Source organism: Rhipicephalus microplus, chromosome X, assembly GCF_043290135.1.
Source record: "Rhipicephalus microplus isolate Deutch F79 chromosome X, USDA_Rmic, whole genome shotgun sequence".
Taxonomy (NCBI): domain Eukaryota; kingdom Metazoa; phylum Arthropoda; class Arachnida; order Ixodida; family Ixodidae; genus Rhipicephalus; species Rhipicephalus microplus.
In genome coordinates this window covers 288,214,066-288,238,364 of record NC_134710.1, presented here as the reverse complement: position 1 = coordinate 288,238,364, position 24,299 = coordinate 288,214,066, and the positions used below count along the sequence as shown (strand labels likewise).

Below are 24,299 nucleotides of genomic sequence, written 5' to 3'. Positions count from 1 at the left end.
GGCAAATATTGCACTCAGTACTCGGGCAAATATAACCACCATAAGCCATTAGAATGGCGGAAGAGATGCCATCCGGGCCACACGACATTAACGAGTTTAAGTTCTTATGCATCAACAGATGAGCTTTTCTTTCACCTATACAACACTAGATGTGCTAACTCTCTTGGGCCGTAGTACTATCTTAGTCTTAGAGTCTGAGGCCTTATAAACGGATGAAAATACGTGGCAAAACAGTCAGCGACGGCAGGCACTTTGGCATCGAAGAAGTCCAGTAGTCTAAAGGACTCCCCACATTTGCTAGACCGTTGGTGTACATACTTTTAAAATGCACCTGGCCTGTCAAAAAGATTTTTTATGCGAATGCAATTTATGAAGTGTGGTTCCTTCTACATAGGCTTTTGGAGATAGCTCGGAAAAGGCGGAACTCTTCCTTTTGCTGAGAAAGAAACAACATTTATTAAGAGTCCGGCGATGATAAATCGGGGCGGGCTTGAACCCCGGCCTAGGCATCGGCCGCGAGCCCTTGGACTCGGGTGGCTTCCTCGGCTCACTGAACTGCCCATAGTTGTTGATCTAATGCGGAGCTGAGCAGAGCCGCCTCCCCGCGCGTCCTGCGGTTCGAGACCGCCTCCTCGTTTGTACTGCTGACTGCGTCATTGAGACTCGAGCACTCTCATAACATATGCCCCAGGGTTGACCGGTAATCGCATGCCTTGCATTTATCTGTCGAATACAGGTCAGGGTAACAGAGGCGAAGGATCACTGTATTTGGAAAAGTATCTGTTTGGAGTTGTCTCCATGCAACTGACTGCTTCTTAGTTCCTTTGCTATTTGGTGTTGGGTATTTATGCCTACCGAGCTTATAGTGCTGTGTAATCTCACTGTAGCTAGTCATACTTCCTCCCACTCCCACACTTTTCCGCGTGTGGCATCCGTAGAGGCGGCATCCGCATGTGCAGCTGCTCGGTTCATGAGCTCTCGAGCCGCCGCGTCTGTGGCCTCGTTGCCGGCCGAATGGCCGTGCGTGTGGGCAGTTGTCCATATCACAAATGTATCATTTGTGTTTCGCATTCTTTCCGCGTTATCTTCAATATCTGCAGCGCCTCCCGGGACACCCGCCCGTTAGCCAACTATCTCGAGGACTGCGACCTGATCTCTCACACCGTGCTAGGCTTCAGAAAGAACATTTCCACGCAGGACGCCATGTTACAACTTAAGTACCGAATAATAGATAGCACAACCAGATCCGCCAAAGCGGTCTTAGGCCTGGACCTCAAGAAAGCGTTTGACAATGTCAAACACTCTAAAATACTGATACAAATAAAGAAATTGGGACTCGGTAAGCGGACGTACGACTACGTGCATGATTTTCTGACATGCAGGACCGCAAGGATCACGCTGGGAGAGCTCGAGTCTGGGGAGATTGAGATGGGCAGCGCCGGAACTCCTCAGGGCTCGGTGATCTCGCCTATGCTCCTTTTGCTGAATGGAGAACATTTAGCCTTCCCTAGCGCGCGATCTTTATGCTTATAAATTCAGGAGATATTTTTTGGGTGTAATTACGATAATTAGGTTATATTGCGGTATAGAATTATGCATGCTGTTTATTACAAGCTTCGTAAACTTCTCAACTTGGTCATCAACATTTCGTTTGTCAGTATATAACCTGGAGCCGATCAATGGCTAATATGTAATAATAAAAGCCCCTGTAGTCACCGCTTTTGAAAGTTAATCCTGGAGATTCGTTAAAATAACTTTAAAATATTGTTGTTTCGGCGCATAGAGATAGTCTTACAATGAGTGGTATGTGGCATTTGTCAGGAAGAACAAAAGAGATACCGGAGCGTGAAAATTCTACATGTTGATCGTGTGACAGAAGGGGTCTGACACATTGTATATACAATTAACGACTGCGTTACAATACTATTAATAATAATATAAATAATATTACGGAAGATAGACGCCGTATCGACGATGCTGTGGATGAAATAGATTTCAAACTAGCAGCGGCAGCGCCGTGCCCGGTAGACCAGACACCGAGCGGAGACCACTCTTCTTCCTCTTCATCAGGCACACTTGCGCATCGTCCCACAAAATGTTAACATGCATGTATACCATAATCCCCGGCAGCAGAAGCGCCGTCTCGGCGCATCTAGATGTCAACGTCAGCGGGAGAGTGGTAAGCCTTCAAGCGTGCCACATGTACGATATCGGTGTTCTGTGGGGAAGTTGAAGGCGATGCGGCAGCAGGGGTAATTTCGTATATCACAGGAGTCATCACACCAACCTTCTGAAGAAAGACGTGACTATTACGTGGGGTTCCGCCCGAGCTGCCGCTTTTTCTCACCTCATCACCCTTCTCACGACTCCACCTATTTGGGCCCACTTTGACCCGTCCGTTCCGACAGAAGTCCGAACCGATGCGAGTGGTCACGGGATCGGAGCCGTCCTATCCCAATGCCAGCGCGGACACGACCTACTTATCGCCTACGCTAGCCGCCTTCTCACAGCTGCCGAGCGCAACTATACAATAACAGAGCGTGAATGTCTTGCTCTTGTTTGGGCAGTCGCTAAGTGCCGCCCATATTTATCTGGCACGAACTCCTCTGTAATAACGGACCACCATGCGCTGTGTTGGCTTTTGTCGCTGAAGGATCCTGCTGGCCGGCTCGGGTGCTCGGCTCTGCGACTGCAAGAGTATACCTACTCGGTGACGTACAAGTCCGGACGCCTACATCAGGACGCAGACAGCCTGTCCCACTTCCCGGTTGCTGAGTCGAGCACTATGCCTGAGACCAGACACCGAGCGGACACCACTCTTCGTCCTCTTCATCAGGCGCACACATGCATCGTCCCACAAAATGTCAACATCCATGTAGCAATAATTATAATAATACACTATTAATATTATTAATATTACTATTATTGTCTTGTTGCTGTTAGGACAACTGACAAAAAGGAGTACATTCAACTGAAGTAGGTCATCTTCATCCTCTTTGAATGCAACCACCCTGTTAAAAAAACATGTGCCACTGCCTGAGATATTAATTTTTTCCTTGCATATCTCTCGTTTCTTTTTTTAACAATACGGTGTCACATAAAGAAAGAAGATTGGATGTGTACTCCTTCGAAAACCATTATTAATAATAATATATGCATCCCAGCGAAGTCTGTCGTCTTCGCCTTCTTTGAAGGACACTTCGCGGGTTTGTTTTGGCAAAATGCTTATTCCATTGGCCACAATGTAAGTTTTCTCGGTACTTATTTGCTTACTACTTTTATATGAAAAGATACATAGTGTTCCACGTGTGTAAAGGCGGCTGTTTTATCCCTTAAGTGCCCCAGCCTCCCATCTCCGGCGTGGTCTAGTGGCTAGGATACCTGGCTTTCACCCAGGAGGCCCGGGTTCGATTCCCAGCGTCGGAGGAGTGTGGTCTCATGGTGTAACGGTTAGCACTCTGGACTTTGAATCCAGCGATCCGAGTTCAAATCTCGGTGAGACCCACTTTCTTTTTACCTTCAGTGTTCTTTTTTTTTTCAAATCGTAAAAAAATTCGTGAACACATCCCTGCTTTTATTCTTTATTTTTTGTCATACTCATTGAAAGAATTATCAGTGGTTATTTTTTGCATATTTTATTATTTATTAACGGCATTTTGGCAGAACTGTCACATTGCGTTAAACTTTATGCAGACGAATTGAAGGCAGTTTCTATGAAAATATTTACTCACGTGATGCTCCGGTGCACCTAAATAATGTCCAAGCAAAGATAATTGCATGGTGCGAAAAATCGCCGATTTCCAAATTTTCACAAAATTGGTTATATTTCACCTATAAAAAATTCTTTTTCCCTTAGCATATAGTGTGAATAGGATATCACTGTGAGAAGTAGAAGAATAGAACAGGCCTGTGGATCGCCAATAATTTTTCTGAAAATAGCCTCAGAGATAATATTGTTTGTAATTCCTTGCGCACACTGTTTTTTTTTTTTGCGACACTCAGTGAAGTCATGTACATCTACTGTTTGTTTGTCAACATAAAATTACAAGGTTCGACAATTGTTGGAATATACAGTGATTATCGGGACCAGAGTTTCAGAGTTCCCACTCAAGAATCTTAATGACTCCGCAATATTATTACACATTTTCGTGAGCCCCGAACGAATGGGAATGGAATGGAGACAGCTCTTGAAGGATTAGATTGGAAATGAAGTGAAGCATACTTCCCAGAATGGAATTGGAATAGAATTACATCTTTTTCGGAAAATACACCAAATTTTCGCCTACGTGCTGTCTTTTAAACTTCCAACATTGTAGAGCGATTCAGAGCCTTGATGAGAACATCAAACAGCATTTTTAAATGGCCTGGCTCATTACAAGCACGGAACGTTTACAAGCAACACACCTATTACAAATCGGTGCTGATATCAACTGTGCTCCTCTGAAGTCTGTCGCTGATCCTCGCGTAAGGGTTGTCAAGAGGAACCATGGCGACAGCATCACCCCCTTTCTGCTTTGTGATTTTTTTCTCTGAGCCACACCCCAGCTCCATTGTCCACCGCACTCCTGTTTTTCCACCCTTCACTTCTTAGTGCTAGCATCTGTCACCGAAGGCGACTCCAATGTGTATTCGAAAAACGCTTCTCAAGGTTGATCGATCGATATATGGAGTTTAACTTCCCAAAACCACCATTTGATAATGAGATTCGCCGTAGTCGAGGGCTCCGAAAGTTTCGACCACCTGGAGTTCTTTAACGTGCACCCAAAACTGAGCAAACGGGCCTACAACAATTCTGCCTCCATCATAAATGCAGCTGCGGCCGCCGGGATTCCATCCCGTGACCTGCGTTTCATCAGCCGTGTACCTTAGCTACTAGACCACAGAGGCTGGGCCTTTCTCAAAATTGTGATGCTGACTTATCCTGGCGCGATGCTTTTGTTCACTGCAAGCTTTTGTATACCAGCTTGCGCGTCGTCTCTCCTCATACTCCACCAAATTTTTGCAATAATGTCCCGACTTTATACACATGCTCACCTTCACCCGCAACTGTGTCAGCGAAGGTTTGTAGGTTCGTAGACGATAACTGGTTTCGGACCCGCGTGAAGCTGGAAAGCGCGTAGCCACTGCCACAATACGGTGTCGCCCAAAACCGAACGCGGCGATTCAAGCGGAATCAAACCCACGTTTCCCCTGTTCAGAGTAAGTGGGAGGCCCGGGTGGTGCGGCCGCCGCTGACGCGTCTGTCGTCGGCTAGGGAAGCACTATGCATAATGTCCTGTACCACACAGGCTCCTGCGTCGTGCGGTTAACGCATAAAAAGCTCACGTTTGTTAAGCGCAACAAATCCTAGACGACAATTGTCTCATCTCACTTTTTAACCAGCCGTTCAAATAGCTTTCCAGTCATAATTGAGGTTTTAAAACTGAAAGGCGAATCCGTCATTTTGCTCGTAACACTTCGTTACAAAATTTCAATGAATAGAACCAAAATAAAGCTACATTTTGCACCTGGTATTGCTTGCGACATTTATCGCAGCGTTTAAATGTCAACATGCATGTAGCATAATCCCCGGCGGCGGAAACGCCGTCTCGGCGCATCTAGATGTCAACGTCAGCGGGAGAGTGGTAAGGCTTCAAGCGTGCCACATGTACGATATCGGTGGTCTGTGGGGCAGTTGAAGGCGATGGGGCAGCAGGGGTAATTTTGTATGTCACAGGAGTAACCACACCGACCTTCTGAAGAAAGACGTGACTTTGACGTGGGGTTCCGCCTAAGCTGCCACTTTTTCTCACCTCATCACCCTTCTCACGACTCCACCTATATTGGCCCACATTGACCCGTCCGCACCGACAGAAGTCCGAACCGATGCGAGTGGCCACGTGATCGGAGCCGTCCAATCCCAACGCTAGCGCGGACACGACCGAGTTATCACCTACGCTAGCGGCCTTCTCACAGCTGCCGAGCGCAACTATTCAATGACACAGCGTGAATGTCTTGCTCTTGTTTGGGCAGTCACGAAGTGCCGCCCATAGTTATATGGCACGAATTTCTCTGTAATAACGGACCACCATGCACTATGTTGGCTTTTGTCACTGAAGAATCCTACTGGCCGGCTCGGGCGCTCGGCTCTGCGACTGCAAGAGTATACCTACTCGGTGACGTACAAGTCCGGACGCCTACATCAGGACGCAGACTGCCTGCCCCGCTACCCGGTTGCTGAGTCGAGCACTATGATGCTGATGCTGATGCTGATGACCTCTGATGGATGGCGCTTACCCACAAAGGGGGATGGGCCAAGAACCGGGCGGCAGGATACTTAAATGAAACTAAAATGAAAATGAAGCCAATCTGAAAAAGTAACTTAAAATAATAATACCAAAAAACAAAAATGTTTGCTGAGCAAGCGGCAAACCATCTTTTGTTTTTGAAAAACATAACTACGAATTATAAACTAAAGATATGAAAAGGTAGGGGTTCACTAGCATGGTAATCTTTTAGTTGCGTTGATGTAATCAAACACAGTGGAGCATACATCCCTGTAGCAGTAACCAAATGAAGTTCCGCCAAGCGATAAAATTACTGGTATATTTACTTGTATTCCTAGCATTTGTCATGGGGCTAAAAAATAGTGTGGTAGCACTATGCCGGAGACCAGACACCCAGCGGACGCCACTCTTCGTCTCCTTCATCAGGCACACACAAGCATCGTCCCACAAAATGTCAACGTCCATGTAGCAATAATAATAATAATGAACTCTTATATTATTATTTTGTTGATGATGATCATGTTCTTGTTAGGACAACTGATAATAAGGAGTCCATTCAACTGAAGTAGGTCGTCTTCATCCTCTTTCAATGCCACCACCCTGTCAAAAAACATGTGCCACTGCCCGAGAGAATTGTATTTCAGTTCTTATTTCTTTTTTCCTTTTTTAACAATACGGTGTCACATAAAGAAAGAAGATTGGATGTGTACTCCTTCGAAAACAATTATTAATAATAATATATGCATCGCAGTGAAGTCTGTCGTCTTCGCCTTCTTTGAAGGCCACATCGTGGGTTCGTTTTGGCAAAATGCATATTCAATTGGCCACAATGTAAATTTTTCTCGGTAATTATTTGCTTACTACTTTTATATGAAAATATACGTAGTGTTCCACGTGTGTAAAGGCGTCTGTTTTATCCCTTAAGTGTCCCACCCTCCCATATCCGGCGTGGTCTAGTGGCTAGGATACCTGGCTTTCACCTAGGAGGCCCGGGTTCGATTCGCGGCGTCGGAGGACTGTGGTCTCATGGTGTAACGGTTAGCACTCTGGACTTTGAATCCAGCGATCCGAGTTCAAATCTCGGTGAGACCCACTTTTTTTTACCTCCAGTGTTCGTTTTTTTTTTCAAATCGTCAAAAAATTCGTAGGCACATCCCTGCATGTATTCTTTATTTTTTTGTCATACTCATTGAACAAAGTATTAATGGTTATTTTTGAATATTTTATTATTTATTAACGGCATTGTGGCAGAACTGTCACATTGCGTTAAACTTTGTGCAGACGAATTGAAGGTAGTTTCCATGAGAATGTTTACTCACGCGATGCTCTGGTGCACCTAAATATTGTCCAAGCAAAGATTATTTCATGGTACGAAAAATCGCCAATTTCAATATTTTGACAAAAGTGGTATACTTCACTTATAAAAAAATACTTCTTCCCTTAGCATATGGTGTGAATAGGATATTACTGTGAGAAGTGACAGAATAGAACAGGCCTGTGGATCACCAATAAACTTTCTGGAAATTGGCTCAGAGATAATATTGTTTTTTAATTCCTTGCGCACAATGTTTTTCTTGGGACACTCAGTGAAGTCATGTACATCTACTGTTTGTTTGTCAACATAAAATTACAAGGTTCGACAATTGTTGGAATATACAGTGATTATCGGGACCAGAGTTTCAGAGTTCCCACTCAAGAATCTTAATGACTCCGCAATATTTTTACACATTTTCGTGAGCCCCGAACGAATGGGAATGGAATGGAGACAGCTCTTGAAGGATTAGATTGGAAATGAAGTGAAGCATACTTCCCAGAATGGAATTAGAATAGAATTACATGTTTTTCTGAAAATATACCACATTTACACCTACGTGCTGCCTTTTAAACTTCCAACATTCTATAGCGATTCAGAGCTTTGATGAGAAGATCAACATTTTCAAATGGCTTGGCTGATTACAAGCACGGAACGTTTACAAGCAACACACCTATTACAAATCGGTGCTGATATCAACTGTGCTCCTCTGAAGTCTGTCGCTGATCCTCGCGTAAGGGTTGTCAAGAGGAACCATGGCGACAGCATCACCCCCTTTCTGCTTTGTGATTTTTTTCTCTGAGCCACACCCCAGCTCCATTGTCCACCGCACTCCTGTTTTTCCACCCTTCACTTCTTAGTGCTAGCATCTGTCACCGAAGGCGACTCCAATGTGTATTCGAAAAACGCTTCTCAAGGTTGATCGATCGATATATGGAGTTTAACTTCTTAAAACCACCATATGATAATGAGATTTGCCGTAGTGGAGGGTTCCGGAAATTTTGACTGACTTGAGTTCTTTAACGTGCACCCAAATCTGAGCAAACGCGCCTACAACAATTCCGCCTCCATCAGAAATGCAGCTGCGGCCACCGGCAACCGATCCCGTGACCTGCGGGTCAGCAGCCGTGTACCTTAGCTACTAGACCACAGCGGCAGGGCCTTTCTCAAAATTGTGATGCTGACTTATCCTGGCGCGATGCTTTTGTTCACTGCAAGCTTTCGTATACCAGCTTGCGCGTCGTCCCACATCATACTCCACCAACTTTTTGCAATACTGTCCCGACTTTATACACATGGGCGCCTTCACCCGAGACTGTGTCAGCGAAGGTTTGTAGGTGCGTACACGATAACTGGTTTCGGACCCGCGTGAAGCTGTAAAGAGCGTAGCCACTGCCACAATACGGTGTCGCCCAAGACCGAACACGGCGATTCATGCGGAATCAAACCCACGTTTCCCCTGTTCAGAGTAAGTGGGAGGCCCGGGTGGTGCGGCCGCCGCTGACGCGTCTGTCGTCGGCTAGGGAAGCACTATGCATAATGTCCTATACCACACAGGCTCCTGCGTCGTGCGGTTAACGCTTAAGCAGCTCATGTTTGTTAAGCGCAACTAGTCGTAGACGACAATTGTCTTATCTTACTTTTTAACCAGCCGTTCAAATAGTTTTCCAGTCATAATTGAGGTTTTAAAACTGAAAGGCGAAATCGCCATTTAGCTCGTAACGTTTCTTTACAAAATTTCAATTAATAGAACCAAAATAAAGCTACATTTTGCACCTGGTATTGCTTGCGACATTTATCGCAGCGTTTAAGATCAAAAAAGGCGTTTAAGTTCTCTTATATGAAGCCCACCTCGTGACCAAAGTCGTAATGACCGATTGCCGAACGTGTTTGTAAAATCAGACGTTCGGGAGACGAAGCCCAGGAGATATCATGTTCCTGAATCTCCTTCTTAGAGCTGGTTATCCCGCACGCTCAGTGCTCCGGGGTAGGATCATTTCATTATTATCGTTATCTTTTTTGGAGCTTCGGTCGGTTGATACGATTCGTAACATATGCATTTTCGCGTCGCCAGCAAAGAGGACATTCGCCAGGAACATATACATATATGTTATGCTACACCCTCAATGGCTACTACTGTGACATCATGCTCAAGTCAAGTAAGCCTGAGTATATGCTCTATCGAAATCTCAGGCCACAACGCATTCTCAAGGTCCACCTGGTGGGCCTTTATTTATGCAAAGCCAGGGGTAGGCGTTGCGCAGTTGTGAACAATCTTCCAATTTGTAAAATAAACCACGGCAAAAGTTCGAACAAAGACATGCATTATCCAAATGGATACTGAAGGGCGATACAAATTATTACCAGGCCCCGGAAACTGTGAAGTTCAAGTGCTCACCTGTAGGGGGCGAAAAAATCAACCGCGGCGCGTTTCTGCTTCAAACACCCAGAGTGGATTTACTAACCTCTCTCGCCATTTGCGCTATTGCACTTTCTTGTAGAGGCGCCCTCGTCAGGGCCAAGTTTTAATTTTAAAATGATCAATTACTACATCTTTGCGTACCGCTACACATAAAAAACAACTTTTTATTCTAGCAAGCAGTTTTTCTTAAACATGTGCTGCGTCACAATTTTTGTAATAGTTTTCACTCCAGCTGACTAGAGGTCAGCAGCAGCCTGTTGACATCATTATCCTCATTTCAAAGTTTGTGGCGGCCAACGGTTTCGACGGCAGGTAACGGCTCGCGGTACGTTCGGATGTGTCTCGGACTGTTCCGTTTCGCTGTAAATATTTCGAGCCTCTATTGACCGACACACTCTTTCTCGTTCTGTTTATTTTGACTCGTTGAAATGCTTTCGTGAAGGGAATTCAAGTGACTTCGGTGAACGAAGTGATCGTTGAAGCTTTCATCGGATGAACACTCGTTGCAAGCCCGGGCCGGTGAGTAGAAACCACTTCAGTTTTTTTTTAAGGACGGTTTTTTTGCAAGGCTAGTTGCTTCATTTCATCATAAGTAGTTTTTTCGCCAATGACTGCGTAGGCGTCACATGGTGGCAGCGCATTACAATATTAAATTTTAAAACTGTTTAACGTCTTAATCTGTAACCTGAAAAACGTGCGTTACTTGCGGCGTGGCTTCACGTGAAAACGAGTCACTGACTCAATAATTAATTCTGAAATTCTATCACCAGGTAACACCAACCAGGCTGTTGCGATGAAATAAAGCAAATAAATTAAATAACTGTCGCCTTGCATGTGTCTTCGTAGCTAGGCGATATATTATCGCGAAAAACCTACTAGTTACTACTTTACTGCAGTCGCGTTTGAGAAACATCACATAATTATGGGTCTGGTTTTGCTATAGTGTGACCAAGAAAGTGTCACATAAATCAGAAATACTTCTTTTATTGCCACAGCCTCCTGGCCCACCTGACATGGAAGCAGCTGTGTACAATGGGCAAGGAACCTGCTACATGACATGCCTTGTAATGAAGCAGCCCTGAGTGATACACATGTTATGAGGTACCTACCATTACATATATAAATAAAATACTGCTGTTTACTAGTTAACTGAGTTTATTTGTTTCCTTTGGAAAATTTCATTCATTGATTATGCATTGATTTCATGCATTGATATCTGGTGATGTTACTTGTTTTTCCAGACTGCCATGCAACTACAGGATGACTACCCCCGAATGTCCACTCTGCAAGCACGTTGACACATCTGAATGTCCACTACAAGAGGTCATCTCGAACATCACACATGTAATGCTGTATTGCTGTATTTTTAAATGTTTTACCGCGCATATCGTGGAGGGGTGCTTTAGATTGGCCACAAGCATTGGCTGTCTACCGTGGCATGGAATCTACATTTCAATAATGTTGAAACTGTAACACTATTAGATTGTGTGGCACTGCTCAGCTCAACAACACACTGTTTATTAAATCCAACCACAGTGGCCATATTTAGATGGGGGTGAAACGCTAAGACGCTTGTGTGCTTAATGTTCGATTCGCCTGCACCACATGATCCATTTTACAAAGTGCTGCACCTCGTCATTCGTTTCAGTGGCGCAGCAATGGCATCTTCTAAATCGTGCCATTCATTTGAAAAAGCGCAAGAGAGGTACAGCACCAAAACTAGTTCATTATTTTCCTGTACCTTCTGCTCTGACGGCGCTCGTTTGGTGCAGCCGCACGCTCAGCTTAACAAACAACGTAGCATTCGACGTAGGTACTGTACCTACCTCTCAAATGCGGGGTGTTTTACCAAGATGTTTGTACCTCATTAAATAAGCGAACAAAAATAAGGATTCCACCTTGTCGGCACCTTGTCATTCACTTGTGATGCCGCACTGCTAAACTCGTGCTGCACAAGTTGTGAACTTGTAGTGCACCACTGTCAACCAGTTCTGATTGGTACAGGTAAACTAAACTGACGCCTAAAAGATAAAAACTTGAATTATGAAAAAAATCTGTTAACATAAGGTGTCAGAGCAAATTGTTTCGACAAGTGGTCTTGTCTCCTGTGAGGCTACACTGTCATTTATTTGAACCCCTGGAAGCCAGAATCGATATAAATCTGCCCACTACTGTACGACTCACGATCACTTCATAGTTGGCCTGTAAATCGTCAGAAATTATTAATTGCAAAATGAACAACCCCACAGTGAGGGGCATTAACAGGCTTTCCGACATTTAGTTGTGCCTTGTGACAGTTTACGAACAACACGCAGAACTGCTTTGTCTTGATTAACTGTGTTTAGCTCATAGAAGTTTACAAAAACATGCGCCAAAGCTCATAAGGCTGCACTCAATTGCTTTAGCTTTGCACATATGTTCAATGGGCTCCTAAAATAATAAATCATAAAGGTGATGAGCACTTGCAGCACAGCTTCCTCAAAAACGTGAATTCGGTCGTGAAGAGCAAGATTGCGTTCATTGCATGTGGTACTGTTTTTTTTTTTCATATAGCAGATGAACGTCCCAAATTTCTTTGAGCACATCTGCTTTTGCTTAAATTAAGTTGTCATAGCTATAGTGTCTACGACTACGAAGTGAAAGTCTGTGCATTACGGCCATGAAAAGATCTAGGAAATCACACAGGTAGTTGAAACATAAAGGATCTTGACTTATTCAAAGCCAGACTGCAAGATAGTACGTATTTCAAGTCCTAACCTCTAAAAGTAGCAGGGAAAAAACAACTTCAGCTTTCAAGCACAAGTAAACTGAAAAAGAAAACACAATAACAAGTGTGTAATAAATGTGACCTTTATTGATCTAGCATTCGGACTGATTCACATCATGTACCATCATTTGATTTCAGGAGGGATTGCTTGCAAGACAGTGCTAAAGTTCTATCGATGTGTCTGTGCAAAAAAGTTTGTGCTCAGAGCTGAGCAGATAGTGTACTGCAAGAGCACCAACAAAGATGTACAAACAACAAAATTGTACAATGCATGCCTAAAGCTTATTTTCTTAGAATTGGGCCTTTTCGATCTGTAAGCACTCACCTCATAACTGTTCCTTTAGCATACATGTTCGCTGCATACTAGGTAGACCAGTAATAAGCTGCGACGAGAAATTCAACTGTAGTAACTGTGTAACTTGAGTCTAATAAATGTAGCAAGCCTGCAATTCTTTTTAGGCCCATCACCTAAATACGTATTACCTATGATATGGGCTCATGGTTGAGAATTACGACTAGTGCCTACCCTGTCCACACGACATTGTACATTTGTGAAGTACTCAATGTAGCATTGCAGAGCGAGAAAAAATTCAGAACTGCACGCAGCCGCAGTTGCTTATTTAACAAATTTAGCAAAACTACATTGCTCTCACTGCGCGAGTTATATATCGGCAATGTGCAAGCTTCCTTCCCGATTCCACATCGTGCATTCACTTCACTTCAAGATCAACACTACAGGGCAAGCGACGCATCTGACGGCAGAATCGGACTTTTGTCCTGAAGCAACGCTAATAAACTCGAATGCCGCTACACAATGAGAGTGACGTTAATTCAGCGATCTCGGTGTTCAATGATATGATTATGCTTGTTAGCTTTCAAGAGTTTTCACACATGAAAGCTTTCGATATGTATGATTGACTTGTTTTGTTCGAACCCGACCGTATACATTGATTGTACCGGCTTGAACACACGCAATAAACGATGAAACCTTACTCTATTGACGTTGTTTTTGCCAGTGGAGGCCGGCTAGGTCAACAGGCGATAATTACAGATGCGAAGAGCGATTTAGCAACGAAAAAAAAACAGGAAATGAGCAGCGCGAACCAGCCACGCCCCCCCCCCCCACCTGCAGCAAAAAAATGCGTCTGTTTATTGATGATGATAGTACTACCAGCGCCATTTCGCCCCGCGGTATTGCAGTTCAGTACGCCGCCGCTACGTATTTGCATGTTATTTTGATACAACAGCCCAAATGTAGTTTCCGTTCTCTAATCTGGTAGGTGTTCCGTGTTATTACTGCACGTTGGTTCTCATTGACACCCCTCCATGAGGGGTGCGAATACTATATGCGGGGCCTGATCTTTATCTCACGAGGAGTTTAGTACCTGACACACGTAAATAAGCTTAGCGACAAGGATGACAGTGCATACTTGCGCACAGGCGAAGACATAAAGTTCTCCTCACCCCATCTATGCTTGCGAGGCGCGCTTGCCAAGAATGAGTTCTAACGAGCAGTGCGGCGCTGTGTTCCATATGGAACAATACACTAGAGGGAATCTGAGCACCAGCGCTAGGCCAAAAGACCCGAGCACTGGTGCACTGTTCCATCTAATACCAGCAGATCTAGAGCATTTCGTCCCCCATTTAAGAGGCCCTGAAACACTTTTTTGAGTAACCATCAAAATATTTCACTGAAAAAACCTATTGCCTCACAAATTAAACGACGCGAAAATTTCAAGAATTTGTCCAGTACGAGCGGATTTACAAAGATTTGGAACACACTGCAATCACATTCTCTCTTCTCTCGTCCCGACGAAAGCACGGGAAGCTAAGCAGGGAAGAATGGGAGGGGCAAAGAAAAAAACTCACGCGCCCTTCGTGACTTTGAACATTTCTTTTTTTTTTTTTGTTACAATACGCGGCTTTTTTTTTCAGTACGATCGTACGCGCGAGCGTGGACAATTGATGGCGTCCCGTGGCGATCTCTGTAACAACCAAGGGCGCCATGTTCAAATCAGGGAATAGCTCTTATTTGGGCATTCAACGTGTGATTTTCGAGCATCTTGCCCAGCGGGCCAAAGAGCACGCGCACTTTGGCCCGCTGGGCAATCTTTTTGAGATTATGTGAAACCGCGTGCGCGTGCTCTTTTCAGCGCCAAACAAGTTGGAAATGTTGCGCAAGATTGCGACGAAAAATGTAAACGAAAATCGGGGGTGCAATACCAATCACAAAATTAAGTTTGTTCAGTGTGCTGTGTGTGTCGTGTATTGCCTGCTGCTATCTTGTGGTCGCTGCTACGTCGGACAAACCGGTCGTTGCTTGAATGACCGGCTGCGTGAGCATCATTGCAATGTAAAAAACGGGGCAGGTGGGTTTTTAGCAATACATTGTAAAAAGTATGGCTGTATGCCCCTGTTCAACATGTGCGCTGTTTCGTAAAGAAATAGGAATCTGCTTACACGCGAGATAATAGAGGCAGGAGAGATTGAAAAGGTGGGTGACAGGTATGTTAGTATGCCTTCTATCGCGCTGACGAAGAAGAAATTTGATTTCCTTGGTGTCCATTATGATGTGTAGTAATGTTGCGGTTTCTTCTGCACAGGAGTTGTGCTTATCGTTGTCCCCTATAACTAGAGTTGTGATCACAAAAATAAACTGTTGAAATAGCGCTGTGTGTGTGTGTGTGTGTGTGTGTGTGTGTGTGTGTGTGTGTGTGTGTGTGTGTGTGTGTGTGTGTGTGTGTGTGTGTGTGTGTGTGTGTGTGTGTGTGTGTGTGTGTGTGTGTGTGTGTGTGTGTGTGTGTGTGTGTGTGTGTGTGTGTGTGTGTGTGTGTGTGTGTGTGTGTGTGTGTGTGTGTGTGTGTGTGTGTGTGTGTGTGTGTGTGTGTGTGTGTGTGTGTGTGTCCTTTCTTTGTGTATTCGTATTCAGTGCGCTCTTACCCTTCTTAAACATGGAATACCAACATGCCCACCTTTCCACCTTGGTATTGATTGGAGTAACGAAATAAATGTAAAGTAACGAAAACGCCACACAAGAAGATTGTTTGGTGCGATCATAAAATAAAACATTTGCAGGCAATGGAATGGAATACAGTAGAATCTGCCCGCCCAAAGCAGACCCAATCGGAAATCATCGGGGAGAGGTATTCATAATCAATTGCCCTAAAACAAGATGTATGGGTAATATGGATGAATGATGAGAATTATCTTTTGTACAGAATAAAAAGAGGGAAACATTTACTTGGTTTCTCCGATTCGAGGCAATTCACACATTGAGGACCCCTGAGCCACGAAATCAACAAGGTAAGGCTGTACATCAATCGCCGCAGATAGCAACATAATTTTTTGCAATAAAGCAATATGACGACTCCTTCAGAGCAGAATGTAATGTTTGGCGCAATAATGTAAGAAACTCGCAGCATATTCACGGAGTGAATAAAGATGAGTGGGGCGAATCGTCCGTCCGTACATGCATCTATTCATTCATGCGTTTATGTGTCCGATCGCATTCGAGAATACAGATAGCGTGCGGGTAACACCGATGAGACGCCAGCCAAGCAAGCCGAACGCAAGCGGCTTCAACGCGCACGCAGCTCTGCTCCGTCCATGCCCCCCATGATCCGCCACGAACGGCGACAATCCCAGATACTGAGAAAGGCACTCGTTCGTGCACTCAAGCGAAGCGCGTGCAGCAGCCAATCGGAGAGTAGCGGCGCTTTGGAGAGTAGTGTCAGAGTATCGCCACCTAGGAAAGGAGACGAGAAATGCTCATCCATTTCTCTTTGTCGTCTCTTCTTTTCCCGGTTACGCGTAAAGGGTGACAAGGTTAGACTATTCGGAGCTTAGCCTCTGAAATTGGCAGCCCATTCATGAAGTGAATGTTGATGATGGAGCGAAGCTCTGTGAATGATTAACAAGTGCTTACAAAAAGTTTATCAAATTATGACGACGGTTCCAGGTGGACGACAAGGTGCGCCGCGCCATGGACTCTACAGCGCTCGCACTTTGCTTGCGTGGCGTCGCTGTGCCCTTAGCGTGTTCTGTCCTGCAGAATTAAAAGGAGCGCATCACCTTCCACTCTGACCGGCCCGTTCTCAATGGGCGCAGGCACTCTCGGAATACACATTGGAATGCACTAAGTAACGGACGAAAAGACAGATGCACGGATGGATGACGGGGATGGATGCACTGAATGACAGATGGACGAACGGATGCTCGGATTGACGGACGAACAGACGGTTCTTTTTTAAAACTGCATGTGACCTATAACGGTTTATGTGTGGTTTATGGAACCTGCGTGTTATCGGTCCGACGGGGAGCTACAACAAAGGCGTCAACGGACACCGTGCGAGCCTAAGAAGCTTCACTTCTGAAAAAAAATTAAAAAGTTGACGACCTGAAGCTCTACCGCTTCTTCATCTCCGTGTGAATATACTATGCCACCATAAACGATTGCGAGTTTTGGTAATGGCACCCACCTCATTTTTACAATTACACTTCGGTGATGGGCCCCCCTCACCGTCTAGTGAGTGCTTTACGCTAACCAGGTCCGTTCTCATAATAGCACCGCTATTACGGTGGACCACATTTTTGTTAGGATTTCGGTATGCTGACGGGCGCCCTCATTTTAACTACAGTATATATTACACTGACGCGCCCCGTCACCGGAGTCAGCGCCTCTTCAAGAAAAGATTATTTGTTGTACACGGTACTACGTAATTGTACTCTATTACGTCTAATAGTGATATATTATCCATACCATATGCAAATGAAGAGATCCTTTGTGTTAGTAATTCGCGTACAAACAGTTTTATCAGTAATTATTGACATTTGTCATTTTTCGCATCATGATATGACCTTTGGAATGTCATTTTTTTCCGCACGTGGTCCTCAACTAAACATATCCTTTCGTATAAAATACAGTCATCTGCATAAACTTCCCCATGAACTGAAAGTTCTGCCACAATGTAAATAATAAATAATGAAAGATGTAATAAAAATACATTCGAAATATATAATACATGCATTGAGCATTCACTGTAGAAATAAAAACAAAAGCAAGCGACGTCTTCATGAATTTCTTGTCAATTGAAAGAAAAACAAAAAGTCAAACTTGAATCAAAGAATTCTTTGGAACTCTCGCTCCCAAAGAACTCACCCAACACACTACTATTTGGTCCCCTGTTTAACTTGGCTTGAAGGTCGGGGGCCTTCCCAATGTGAACGAGGTAGCCCACTGCAAGGCGCGAGGCTTCACTAACCGTGCCGGTACTTGTGCTTCTCAGACAGAGGAATCAGCCTCCAACCTTCATTTTAGGGACATTTTGACTACCTTCAACGAGATCACGAAGTACTATCAATAAGGCCGTAGGTACTTTCTATTGCCACACGAAAAGTTGTCTAGGCCACAGCCAATCTCTCTTCGCATGCTTCATACGGGAACATACCCTAGAATCGTAACCTATATAGCCATTACCCCGACATTTCAGAACTTTGTCTCGACTGCCACAATCGCAGTGATTTTAACCTCATGCTCGCATGGTACCCCTCTTTACAAGGAAAAAAATGAAGTATTTTTCGAAAATTCGTTTCATTTAATGCTCAAGAGTGTGGTTCTCATACATCAACTCAAGGCTGTACAGAAGGTCCACGATGCGGCGGTGAGGCTAGGCTCCCCCGTCCCTACGTGGGAGTGGCCCGCCATCCTACCCTTATAAAACGGGGGTGGAATCCTTAAGGACCCCAATAAATTTTTCATCCATCCATTCATAGCACATTGCCTAATTATCGAATCAAATAGGGTCTTATCAACATCTTTAACTCGAATCGCTGGATTGAGAGTCCAGAGCGCTGACCGTTACACCATTACAGCACACACTTCCGTCTACGGGAATCGAAGCGGGCCTCCTCGGTGAAAGCCCGGTATCCTAGCCAACAGACCACGTCGGATATGAGAGGCCTTTTCCCAAACGAACTAAAAGTGATGTGTCTATGCATGTTGCACACTGCATCTCGCCGTGTCATGCATTGAGAAGATAAAAATAAATAGCCAGAAAAATGCGAATATGTACAATGAAATGAGCGCTTCCAGCAGAACAAGCGGACTTTCAAACACAGCGAATACGATCGACATCATTAAAATACGTTCATTTTATGATTTTTTCGCGTGCGTACACATCCAGTCTTTTTTGTTGCCCTGTCTTTCACTTAAAGATATGAAACAACCAGTTAGCTAGAAAATGTTACCATAACCTAGTACGTAACATGCGTTCTCAACGAACAAAAAGGTGGCTTTGGAAAAAGACGAAGGCGACAAACTTCGCTTGATGCCCTCCTTATTTTGTATCGTTCTAACAGCGAAGCTGTTTATGTATTTTTGCCTAAAGCGTCGACACTGTCTCTATCATTATCATTAAAAACAGGTATGTGCCAGAAAACTTGGGTGACCCCAGTGCTCTGCGCTACAGCATTGCCTGACATTACCCTGACGGGTGAGACGAAGAAAAAAAATCAAACATGGACCGAAATACAGATGTAAAAAAATAAATTAAACCAATGTACAGTAAGTCGGCTATCCAAGCACTCTATCATTGCATAGCATTGCATTTTATGGTGTAGTAGAAACACAGGTGGGTGGTGGTGGTGGTGGTGGTGGTGGTGGTGGTGGTGGTGGTGGTGGTGGTGGTGGTGGTGGTGGTGGTGGTGGTGGTGGTGGTGGTGGTGGTGGTGGTGTTGCAGCAGGCAGGGTTAGCCTGGCCTGTATGGCCGGCAGTTGTATCACTTGAGCGTCTGCTGAATTTGGAAAATGTCACCACGTATCAGACAGGCCAGCGTCTCGCCGGAAGACCAACGAAATTTGTTGCACGTTCCTCCTAGTTGCCGGAGGTCCTTCAGGAAAGATGACGTCATCAACTGTCTGGTGCCTATGACAGCCTTTTCGCAAGGTGCGGATTATCGCTGCTCTTTGCACATCAAACTGTGGGCAAAGCCAAATGAAATGTTCAATGTCCCCGATGTCACCACAGAAGGCACAGAACAGCGAAGCGTATCTCCCAATCTTGAATGACCAGGCCGGGGTGTATGCGGAGCCGGTTCTTATGCGGTACAACAGCGTCGCTTCTTCACGAGAAAGTCCATGAATTACACATTCTTGGTGTGGAAACTTGTAGATCGCCTTTAAATGATTGCGTATCACATCTTTGTTGTTCTGGTAAGTCTTGGGAGTTCTTACTTTTGGAAACGATGTACGTGCTTCGCATGCAAGGGCATCAGCCTTTTCATTGCCCTCAATGCCAACGTGGGATGGGATCCACTGGAACATTATATTAAAACTCTTGCCATTTAGGTGTTTGATTAGTGCCAGAGATTGCCTGGTGAACTTTTCTTCAGGTAGGCCGCGATCCAGTCTTTGTAGCGCCGATTTGGAGTCCGTCAGCACTACAACATCTCGTGCAGAAAGGATCACAATTTTCGCAAAGCCGCCGTGATTGCAGCGCTTTCTACCGTTGTGGACGAAACCACGCGATCCAGGCGGCCAGACCATGACACGCCAAGGCAGGGTATGCAGAAAGCCGCTGCGCAGCTGTCCGTTTGTGTGTACACTGATCCGTCGGTGTACACTTGTAGGTGGCTGCGGTACATGGTGTTCAAGTGGTCCAGTGCAAGAAATTTTGCTTCCGCGGCTGGAATGGTGCGCTTCGCTGGTAGATGGGTACGCTGAAGTTACACGCAACATCAACAAAAGACCATGGTGGGTCCATAGGGCGCCGTTTAGGCAGTTTCAAGCCTAAATATCGAAATGTGTTTAGTGCCGCGTTGAAATGTGAGCCAGTTCTTGCTCTTAGCCGCCGGAGAAGCGCCGTGCCTGCGAAGGACTCGCCCAGTCTTGACAGCTGCGTCAATAAGGCCTGGGACGCCAAAAGGCGGAGCGGAAGAGACTCTGCTTCATTGGTGACCTTCGTGTTTGAAGCCGCCTGAGGGACTCCCATCGCCAAGCGAAGACCCTTTCTGTGCACTGCCTCTAGGCGTTCGAACTGGCTTGGTGATGGTGATATCAGGGGCAGCTGATAAAGAATGCGGCTTGTTATAAGCGCATCATTCAATTTAAGCATAGACATAGGATTGTTGCCCCAACGGACCCCTGCCATGCGACGAAGAGCGTTGATCCTTTGCACTGATGCAGTGACTATACCATCAACCGCATGTCGCCATAATAGCTTGTTGTCGATGGTAATGCACAGGAAATGGACACTTGTTGCACAACGAATTAAGTGGCCTCGAATATTCAGCGACAGACGTGTTGACTTCCGTCGCGCTCCCGGGAAGAGCATGAAGGCCGATTTTTCCGCTGATAAAGATAGTCCAAGTGTCAACAAGTGACGCTCAATGATTGAAATAGCACTCTGTGCTATCCGGGCCAAACGTTTGTGCTGGTACGCTGAGATCCAAATGCAGATGTCATCGGCGTAGATGGATATTTTAACTGCTTTTAGAGCTAAGTGCAGAGTGTCCGGAAGGCTGACCATGGCAGCGTTAAAAAGCAAGGGAGATAGAACACTTCCTTGGGGGACGCCGAGAGAAACGCGTCTCTCTTCGCTTGTTACATTTCCAAGCTTAACACGGACACAGCGGTCTCTGAGAAATTCATGTACGAACCGAAGAGCATATCATTTCCCGACACACCCATGGCTTGGAGCCCGTTCACGATGCCTGCCTGAAGCACGCAATCATATGCCTTGGCAACGTCCATGAAGACGGCGAGTGTCGAGAGTCCGCTGACGTAGTGTTGTTCGATGTGGCTTAATAGGTCCAAAACACTGTCCTGGGCACTCAGTCGTGGGCAAAATCCGGTCATACACGATGGCCATCGTCTTCCTTGTTCAAGGTACCAAGTTAATCTTGTACATATTAATCATTCCATCAACTTAGATACGCATGATGTAAGAGATACCGGTCGATATGACGCGAGGCTCGCAGGATCCTTTCCGGACTTTAGGACTGGCACCACCCATGCTGTCTTCCAAGCAAAAGGGATCTCTCCCGTGCTCCAGACATGAATAAATATGTCCAAAGGGGCCCTTTTTCGCTCATAAGCTAGATTTGTCAGCATTTGATTGCTGATCACATCGGGACCCACGGCACAGCGTCTTCTTAATTTGCTACGTGCCATATCCAGCTCTCGAAAGGTGAATGGCGTATCCATCGTGTGAAAAAACTGGGGTGGCAGAGGAATCACCGCTCCTGCTGATCTACCAGATGTGTACACGTCTGTGAAATCCTCTGCAACGGTTTGCAAATCTATCCCTTGTTTCAAAGCGAGTGCTTCGAATGGCCTGTGTGTTCGGGTCTTCCCAGAAAGACTATTTATTACTGCCCATATCTTTGTCAAGGGCGTAAACGTTGATAAACTCTCACAGAAAGCGGCCGATTGATTTCGTCTTAATTTTTTAGTATGGCGACAATTCGCAGCGTTTATCCTGTTATATTCGGTTTTCGCAGACGGATTTCCTTTTGTTCTCGTTATTTTCCGCTCCACCCGTCTACGTGCTGCGCAGAGGTTCTTCAGTTTCAAGTCAGGAGCAGGAAAATGGTCGGGCAGTTTCAGCAACGAAGTTGCTGCTCGCTTGCTTTGCAACATATCTGCGAACAGCTCACCAGTGGATTTGTCCAACGCTTCTCTGTAGGTGTCCCAGCGTGTTACATTGCAGAATTATCGACCAGCAGTTCGAAATCCCAGGATATTGGTGAAGATGGGAAAATTGTCGCTGCCCATCCTGTCTGGAGCAGTGGTCGATGATACCAGAAGGTCCGTGGAGTGAAGTACAAGGCCTATTGCACTCCATGAACCTGGTAGCCTGAATAATGTAGGTTTGCCATCGTTCGCCACACATAAGTCAGCCGCATCCGCAGCTGCTAGAAGTTCCTTGCCTCGAAAATCTACACTCTTATCTCCCCAGAGTGGATGGTGCGCGTTAAAATCACCACAGATTATTCGAGGAGCGGGACATCGAGTGCAAAGGTTCTTTAGGAAAGTCTCTATGGAGACCTTTTTTCGTGGGCTTATGTACACCGATACCACACTCAGTTTTCGGTTTCCCAGGCACACTTGCACAGCAGTGACTTCCAGTGAGTTGGAACAGAGGTCTTGCACTGGTAAGGCGACGTGAGGTATTTCCCGCCTTATGTATATCATTGCTCTTCCATTTGCAAACGACGTTATGCTCGGGTTGCCGTGTCGGGTGTACCCTGGGAGCGTCCTTGCATTCCATAGACCGGCTTCGGAGAGGGCTACAATCGGTATTGGAATGTCGCGCAGGAAAAGGTTGAGTTCGCACAGACGTTTTAGAAAACCGGCGCAGTTCCATTGCATTATTAAGGGCACTTTTGAAGGACGAAATAGACCAGGTGGGCGAGACATTGCCATTATTCTACTGTGTGTTTGTGGAAGCAGAGCAAAGTAACACTGACTCTAGAGTCAGAACTGCTTCCAACATATCCTTCGTTGAACTCGCAGGCATCTTAGCGACGTGTGAACGTAGTGCGGTGAACAGAGCGCGAATAACGTGCTCGAGGTTTTCTTGCTGTTTGCTTCCAGATGGTACTTGAGGTGGGCTCAGTGCATCAGCGTAGGTGCGCTTGGCGGACTCTTTCGTGATACATTTCTCACCAGCGTTGAGCACTTACGTTGACTAAGTACCAGCTCTTGTCGAATTTAGGCGCGGAAAATTTCCTGCGTACTCGTTATCCAAACCGCCATGTTGTGGCGCGCCGGACGTCTTCTTTGTGAGCGATGGTTCGTTCACAGTCTTCGGCCGAAGGTCAAACGTCTTATTTCTTCGTTGCGCAGCTGTTCGTGCTGGACATCGGCCGTAGCTAGCTGGGTGGTCGCCGCCACAGTTTGCACACACAAGTTTTTCTTTACTTGTACACGTCTTAAAGTCATGAGGTCCCCCACAGCACTTACACCTTTGTTCCCCACGACAGTACTTAGCAACATGTCCAAAACGTTGACATTTAAAACAGCGTGGCGGCGTCTCCACGTAGTCTACCAGCTCGTGTCTGGTGAAGCCAAGGTGATCTTTTCTGGACGTTCCGAATTGGGAGCGAATGTGAGAACCACAGAGTCAGTGCGCCTTGATTCCCATTTGGAGGATGAGGTTTGGACCCGTCGTATGATTCTTCTTGTGTGGTATACTCCCTGAGGTCTCAGGTAGGTTAACAGCTCTTCGTCCGAGTACCATCTTGGGACCCCTTTTATAATGCATGTATTTTTCATTTAGCTGTGTGGTACTCGGGCAGATATGGCAAGGCCGCAGATAGTGTTGGTCTCTAGAAGCATATTAGCTTGGTGTTCTGTCTCTATATTCAAGAGCAGGGCTCCCTGTGCTGTGAAATGGCTCTTAACTGGGGCTCCACCGAGAATCGTTTCAATTTCCGAGTATAGGTCAATAGGATTCACTTGCCTCAAGCTAGCTCCTTCGGATGTTGGAGCAATTAACACAGGAATGCCCACCGTCCTGTCTTTGCGATGTC

At 45.5% G+C, this 24,299-nt stretch overlaps 4 non-coding genes across 4 annotated transcripts; all 4 read left to right on the top strand.

Moving 5' to 3' along the window:
- The first annotated feature begins 3,354 nt into the window (after positions 1 to 3,354).
- TRNAE-UUC (transfer RNA glutamic acid (anticodon UUC)) lies at positions 3,355 to 3,426 on the top strand. The gene has a single exon. It is a non-coding gene; the product is annotated as a tRNA-Glu (tRNA).
- Positions 3,427 to 3,432: 6 nt separating this feature from the next.
- TRNAQ-UUG (transfer RNA glutamine (anticodon UUG)) lies at positions 3,433 to 3,504 on the top strand. The gene has a single exon. It is a non-coding gene; the product is annotated as a tRNA-Gln (tRNA).
- A 3,704-nt stretch (positions 3,505 to 7,208) lies between these two features.
- TRNAE-UUC (transfer RNA glutamic acid (anticodon UUC)) lies at positions 7,209 to 7,280 on the top strand. The gene has a single exon. It is a non-coding gene; the product is annotated as a tRNA-Glu (tRNA).
- A 6-nt stretch (positions 7,281 to 7,286) lies between these two features.
- Positions 7,287 to 7,358, top strand: TRNAQ-UUG (transfer RNA glutamine (anticodon UUG)). The gene has a single exon. It is a non-coding gene; the product is annotated as a tRNA-Gln (tRNA).
- The last annotated feature ends 16,941 nt before the right edge of the window (positions 7,359 to 24,299 follow it).